The following is an 8,288-nucleotide window of genomic DNA, read 5'->3' as shown; positions in this document are numbered from 1 at the left end:
ATAAATATGAACATGTTAAAATGCTCACCTTCCTCTCTTGTGCCTTTACCCAGATTTTACTCTACCAAAATATTCTACATTATTTGATCATGGAATCACTGTTTCCTTTCATTCTTCCAATGAAACCAACTTCAGTCATACAAACAATTCAGTTCAGATAGTAAAGAGAAAACTATCAAAATTTGTGTTTCAAAGGCCAAATGGCACCTTTAAGACATGCACGTTAAAGAGGTTCAATTAAAATGGCAGCCATAAGGAGAAAGTGCTATGGTAGAGCTCAGTTAATTTATAAAAGCTTTCTTTCTTTCTTTCTTTTTTAATACTCTTTGTGGAGTACTTTTATTTTTTAAAATTTATTATTATTTTTTCTTTATTTTTGCCTGCACTGGGTCTTTTTTGCTGCACGTGGGCTTTCTCTAGTTGTGAGGGCTACTCTTGGTTGCGGTGTGCGGGCTTCTCATTGTGGTGGCTTCTCTTGTTGCAGAGCACGGGCTCTAGGCGTGTGGGCTTCAGTAGTTGTTTTTTGTGGGCTCTAGAGCACAGGCTCAGTAGTTGTGGTGCAAGGGCTTAGTTGCTCTGCAGCATGTGGGGTCTTCCCGGACCACGGATCAAACCCATGTCCCCTGCATTGGCAAGCAGATTCTTAACCACTGTGCCACCAGGGAAGTCCCTATAGCAGCTTTCTTTTATATTAAACTTTTTAAAATTTCTTCCCTCTTCCCTCAACCTTTAACCTCTTCTTTAATCTCAGTGTTTTCCTATTTCCTATGTATGGCATATCTAACATACCTCTTCTAGGTTTCCATTACTTCTCAGCTGTTACATGTTGCTAAGTATGATGTAATACGCAAGAAATTCTGTGATAGGACTGATTAACAAGTTTTTAAAATTAAAGGACCCACCAAACACTGGTGATTTATAATGAATTTTAAAAGGCAATCTAACATAATTCACCAGGAGGAAAATTAACAGGCAAATACGTTCTGAAATTCAGTTTATGGATAAAACTAAAATGTATGAGTTGAAAGTAATAAGGAGAGCATATGCTCTCCAATATACAACTCGGTGCTTAGAGTAGTCTCAGTAATGATGATATGGCTAACCTTAAAAAAAAAAAAAAAAAAAGCCTCTCATTATTTGGCAGACAGCCAAAGGAATATTGGCATATATAAGTAGTCCCTGAAAAGTATACAAGTTGTAGGAATTAATTATCCTAAACTAGTTAATTGTTTCTTTTCACTCAGGGCATGAACCTATTTTTGATAACTGTTATTAATTAATTTCAGGGGGAAAATCCATATTAAAAATCTCAAGAAATCTTCCTTGAATGCATTATGGTGAAAAAAAGAAAAAAGGAAACACTTTCTGCCAGTATTATAAAACATTCCAAAACATTCCAAGTTGTGCCTACCTGGTTGCTGCCACAGAGTCAGACTTTGAAATATTGACTATATACAGGTCTAAAAAATATATAGCTGGAGTATTTTTTTAATGTGGTACCCAAATCCATACTATGAAAGAACTATATGTCATTAGCAGTAGAGTTAATTTAAACCTAACATACAGTTTTCTGGAAATAATATCCATTGAGATTCACCAGAGCCTCTCTCTTAGGTTCCTGGAAGACTCTTAGCTTGATTTTGCTGAAAGAATAACTTCTATAATATTGAATCTGGATTTCTCTTTTCGTTGGCCAGTTTATGGATACTCTTCTTGCTCTACACTAACTTATGCCGGAGTATATATTTCCTTATGTCAGTATCCTTATTACTGATTGCAGATAGTTGGCCTCTGCAGTATCTCAAGTGTAAAATCTTAGATTTGGTCTTTATTCAAGTGCATTTAAAGATGGTCTTTACAGAGCACTTAGTTTTAATTCCTTACTGTCTGTGCTAGGCTGCGGTTCCACCCTGTCTTCATGGGAGTTTCACTTGGTTGCCACACTGTATTCTCTATGACCTGTACATTCAGTGTTTTGTAGGATCTGCACTTGATTGTAAAGCTGAGGCATGTTTCTTTTTGTTTTTATTTCTATCTCCATGAATTTTTGTTAGAGCTAATAAATTCTAAATATTATTTTAATTGCATGTAAATCATCTACTGGAGGATTTATATAGAGCTCTGTCGGCACCTTTGCCTGCAGAGTAAAGGATTTTAATGCCCTACGATTTCATGCCTTGATGTGTGGGCAACAGTTCCTAGAATTCAAATGTGTATCTTATTTAAATTTTATTCTGAAAAAAGAGGCCAGAATCAACTAGACAACTTATTTTGGGGGAGTCAAAGAGTCAGAGATATTCCTAATGCTGGTAAAGAATCTGTGACTTACTGAAGTACTTTGAATTTCTTCTTGAAGTATGGTAGCAGTAGGACAGAAAATTAGGTTGTTCTAAATATATTTCTAATACCTTCACTTCTTTTGCTTATTAAAACAACATGTAAACATTGTGTCCAGTATCTGGCAGAGAATTTAACCTAGAATAATATCACAAAAATAATTATGTAAATGAATACATCCTAAAACTACACTTACACAGTCAAATGACCATTTCTGTGGCAAGAGAAAAACTATAAAAGGCACATAATAGATAAACTTTAAGGAGAATTAAGGAATATTAGTGACTCCAGAAGACAGGAACTTAAGTGGGTAATACTTCACTGATCATTGAAACATGGGTCTAAAAACAAGGGTTTGCTATAAAACTAGGGAAAGAACATATAAGACAGATTGTTTCACAGGTGTAACAAGGGGATATTCAAGACCACTTTTACATTATATTAAATATTCTATTTCTTTCAATAAGATTATATTTTCTATATTACCAAATTTGCAATTTGAAATGTTGACCAATTCCTCTTATTCATTGTGCATATTTAGTAGGACAACAAATTCTGTGTTACTCTGGTGGTTTTATTCTTATTGGTACCAGACTGAACAAAACAGGATCCCTTCAGTAGCCTTTTAAAATATTCTCCTTTACTCAACTAAACCATCATGTCTACATGTCATGCAACTGTCCTTTAAAAGTGCTTTTCTTCTAAAAAAATTCACGAATTTAATCTTTCCAAAAACATGAATTACTTTCTAATCAAGTTTAAAATTCTCTGTCTAGTTTCAAATGATTAAAAATATCTGAGCACATGCTACCTTTTTAACTATGTCTGCCTAACAGACATTTCTACCTTCATCAGATTATTTTCTTTTCTCTTCCACAAAAAACACTCTTCTATCTCCATGAACTCTATGTTTATTTTTATCCTCGCATGAATATAAAATTTCACCTATTCAGAACCTAAAAATTCAAGTTAAATGAAAAATTTTATTTTCCATGAGAGATTTATTGACTGACCCTTTATTAATAATTCTCTTCTTTGAAAGCCTGTAGTGTTTTTAGTACATCATACAATTTAGTCCTTGACTTTATATACTGTTTTGTATTGATTCTTTATCACCATGTTATATTACTCTTACCACTCAGTTTGGAGGGCCAGCTAAAGGAAATTTTCAATTATCAGTAGCTAGTTACCTGTCTTAAAGTTTATGGCATCATTAGTGTGGATTTGATTTGTCGAATAGCCATTAATCCTTCTATTCAGAGATTGAATTTTTAAAAGTAATTTCAGTCACTTGAGTGTCATAAGAGATCTATGTAACCGACTTAATATTATATTTTGAGGCTACTAAGTTGCATTTGGATCTCCATTTCTTATCAAAATTTATTTATTGATTCTAACAAATAAAAGAGAGGGTTCTTACCTTTATTGTGTCGTTTCAAAGAACCTTGTAGTCAACTAGAAAGTCCTGAATGAAGAATTATTAAACACGGTTCCTCCCATTTTTACAATACCATCTGATTGAGGAGCTTGAAAGGAAAAGTGGGGCTTAATAGGCAGGGTAATATTGTGTAAATATGCTAATGTTATCACACTCTTTGCCATAAGAACACTTTTGATTGATGTGTATCTGCTTTTCTCCAGTGATGTATGGCTTCATCATTGTGTTGGACAGAGTTAACTGCCAGACACTGCAACTGGAGAGTCAAGATGAGGCTGTTTATATCTAATTTCCATTTCCTTTTTCAGTATATTTTGTTTTTATAGAACAGTTAACACAATTATCAGTAATAAACTGGACTGTGCTAAATATGAATTTTTTTTTTTTTAAAGATTACCTCTTAATGTTAGGAAGTGTTTTATTTATTTATTTATTTATGGCTGTGTTGGGTCTTCGTTTCTGTGCAAGGGCTTTCTCTTGTTGCGGCAAGCACGGGCCACTCTTCATCATGGTACGCGGGCCTCTCACTGTCGCAGCCTCTCTTGTTGCAGAGCACGGGCTCCAGATGTGCAGGCTCATTAGTTGTGGCACATGGGCCTAGTTGCTCCGCGGCATGTGGGATCTTCCCAGACCAGGGCTCAAACCCGTGTCCCCTGCATTGGCAGGCAGATTCTCAACCATTGCGCCACCAGGGGAGCCCCTAAATATGAATTTTAAACCAATTAATTCCAGAGATTCTTTTCTAATCCCCTATTTCCCCCCACACAGCCAGGAAAAAAAAAAAAAAAAAAAAAAACAAGAGTGAAGGAGCTTCCTCTTTCTTAATTTATCTTTTTCATTATATGTTTAACAAGAAAAAAAAGGTTTTGCAGTGTGAGCTTAATTAAAGTAAATGGAGAGTTTAAAAGATTGAAGAATCATGTTGTTTCTTAATTGCGTTGTTGATTTAACATATAATGATTCTTTCCAATTCATCCCATATAACACCATCACCATCTATTTTGATACAAGTTCATGAAGAAAAAAAAAAATCCTCCTTCACTGTTTATTTCAGAACTAAACCCATAATCTATGGGTGAAAATCACCTGTGTGCTACTCTTTGGGAATTTATTGATCTCTGGTTGTAGCCATGTGAGAAGTAATTCAATAAAACCACATTTTTTTAATTTAACTTGAGATCATCTTTAGCTTACTTCAATCTGGCTCAAAAGATAATTTAAATAAGTTATTTCATAATTAGACACTTGATTTACAATTTTTTTCTAATAGTAAACCCTGTTTAATGGTTGAAATGTTGTAAGAATATAAAAAAGAATGGATAGTGCATGGGAAAACTGTGTCTCAAGATTGAAAAGCTGTGCAAAAGAAAGAACGCAATAGAAAACAAATTTCTCAACATCATTAAGAACAGAACTGAAAAATAGTTTAATCAAAGTAGAATTTAATTAAATGAAGTGAATATTCCAAGTAAAATTAAATTCTTCCAACTACTCTGGCATCAGCATTGACTAGCATTCCTACTTCCTATCTTTACTAAAGACATTTCTTTTTTTTTTTTTTACATGAATCTATTCTTTTCCAAATTCTTTTTCCATTTTGGTTATTACAGAGTATTGAGCAGAGTTCCCTGTGCTGTACAGTAGGTCCTTGTTGGTTATCTATTTTACATATAGCAGTGTGTGGATGTCAGTCCCAAGCAATGAACAAAGCTACATCCAGGTTAAATGCTCAGGAAAACTGTCAGAGTGAAACCCATTCTTTCAGCTCTGTTTAGGGGAAGAATCACAGTGACGTTTAAATGCAGTTTGAGTGGAAAATAAAAAGTGTTCTCGTATGAGGGAAGGGCTTAGGTGTAGGAAGGACTGAGTCTACATGCTTTAGAATGTGTTGGGCAAATAAATGTCTGTCCTTTCCCCATGTGGTGTAAAAATAGCAAAATGTTCCACAAATCTACCTTGGGAAAACAAAATCAACATTACTAACAAAGAAGTCAACATTACTAACAAAGCTTTAGAACTCATACTGACTGACAAAATCAGATATTTATTCAATAAATATTATTGTCTGTCATCTTACATCAGGCACTGTGATGATTGGTGATTGGTGAGACCAATAAGTTAAACCAGTGATTATAGTAGATAATGTTGCTTTATATGTCTATATCTATATATCTCAAGAATACTGAAAGGAGCATGGAAGAGAATTTGGGTGAAGAGGAATCTAATCAACTTCATAAGCTAGAGTAATGCCAACTCCAAATTTAACTTTCTGTCTTAAAGTCTTTGATTTTTGCATTAAGCACCACCTTTATGCTGATAGGCACATTATTGTATTTCCATATCAATTATAATCTACATGAATTTTAGTGAAAGAATAGTAGTGGGCATATTGGTCTTGTTTTAGGGGGTTATATTGAATTACTTAAATGCTTATGAAAATTAGTAAAGATGTTATAAAAGAGAAGGTAAGATACATAATCGTATTTTTCTACTCTCTAATATTTAGTAGAAATTTATTCAAAGACTCATATACTATATAGATTTAAGATCACTCTGGGTTATAACTTGCTTTCAAAAAATAACAGTTCTTTTACAACAATCTAAATTTAAATTTTTCATAATCACAATAAGCATTCCACTAAACTAATGTTATAATCAGAGTCATTTTATAATTATTTCTGGGAAAGAGTAATTTTGAGTGGTAACTGTTTTTCATGATACTGAAAATGCAGTCAATTTTTAGAATTCAAAAGGCTCATCCACTTGGAGGATGAAGTGCTTTTAGCATAGGTTCTAAAACTGTTCATTTCCCCTCCCCCTAACACAATGATGATTTAAAATAAACTAAATTCTTCATCTAAGGCAGAACATATGCACAAAAAAATTATTGCGTCAAAAAATATGAAGTCTTAAACCTATTTCCCAAGATGTGATTTGCAGCAGTAGGACTGTTGTTTTGGAATATGAAAGGGAGATATAACTGATGGTTCTGATTAAAGATCATTTTGAATTCTCTCCTTTTTAATGGAGATGAACAAAGCACATTTTGTATGGAGTTTTGTTTTGACTCAGCCTGCCATGAAGCTGTTTAAATCAAGTCTTGTACCCACATTATTTCAATTGCCAAAAACATCAAAACAGCAACAAAGAAAAAGCTAACCTTGAATTTTCAGCTTGTATTTCAGCCCTTGTAAACAAGTTACCATGGAGATGATACCCAAGTGAGCTACAGGCTTGACTCAAAACAGCCACTGTGTGTGGACCATCAGCACTCTATAACATGGCATTGGCGTTATTCATGATAAAACCTGCATACATCCTGTGATACTTAAAAGTTCTTTTGCAGAATGCCAGGTGCAAAAGGCAGCAAAATCAGGGAGAAACTGAAAATTATATGTTTGAATATTATACAGTTGGTGACCAATTTAAATTTTTTGAAGATAATGATTTGAGGTTGTATTTTCTGAGCCTTTTAAAGATGTAGGCCTAGAAGAAATATTGACTATAGCTTTAAATTATTTCCTTGGAGCAACTCATTTCTAGGAAGGCTAAGTTAAGTCTGACAAAAATAGCAAAATATGCCCTGTCATTATAGACCAAGATTTCTGTCTTCCATTCTTTGTATAGGCTGCAGTTGTACAGAAACCCCTAACAAAGTAAAAAACAAACACAGATTTTAAAGGTTTATGTATTATCCTCAAAAAATTTCAAAAGATGTGCAGTTGATATCTACCTCTTCTTTCTCTTTTTTAAAATCAAGGTATATAAAGATGTGTTATAAAAAACAATATCTATCAGAAGATGAATGGCATATGCTTCTATGAAATGCAGTGGAGTAATTCAAAAAGATTCAGTGGTTCAATATATCATGTTAAGTTCCAAGATGTAATAGATGTAACTAATTTATATGTACATAAAATCATATCTAATTATAGAAAAAAATTTTATATAATTATATTCCAAAATGTAATTTCGAGTGAAAAAGTAAGTTGTATCATGATACAGACACCATTCTAATATTTAGCTAAATTTTTAAAAATTAAAAAATAAAATTGTGTATAGGTACATGTGTATGTATATAAATGCACAGAATGGAAGACTATAAACCAATCTGATAACATTAAGGAGAAAGAAAAATATTGAAATATGAAGAAGAAAGGACTGGGTTGTGGGTCATAATAAGTTATCACAGAGGGTCTTTGGCCTTATTTATACTTTTTTTTTACAATTAGAATTTATTCAGCTATTACAGCATAAATTAAATAATTTTTAAATTAAGCAAAAGAAATTAAAATAATTCTAAATAATTAAATGAAAATGAATGTATGAGAGATATTTGAAAGAACCCTAATCTTCCCCATGAAATTGTTGTATTATTTAAAAAATTTTATATACGTGATTTGCCTTTAGAATGGCGTTGTTTTATTCAGTATGTATTAAGAAAATAACAGTTCCAGTGCCTTGCCATTCAAAGTATGGCCCTCAATTGTGAACAATAAGCATCATCTGGCCA

This window comes from Leucopleurus acutus, assembly GCF_964270905.1.
Source record: "Leucopleurus acutus genome assembly, chromosome: 3".
Classification (NCBI taxonomy): domain Eukaryota; kingdom Metazoa; phylum Chordata; class Mammalia; order Artiodactyla; family Delphinidae; genus Leucopleurus; species Leucopleurus acutus.
This window is presented reverse-complemented; position numbering follows the sequence as displayed.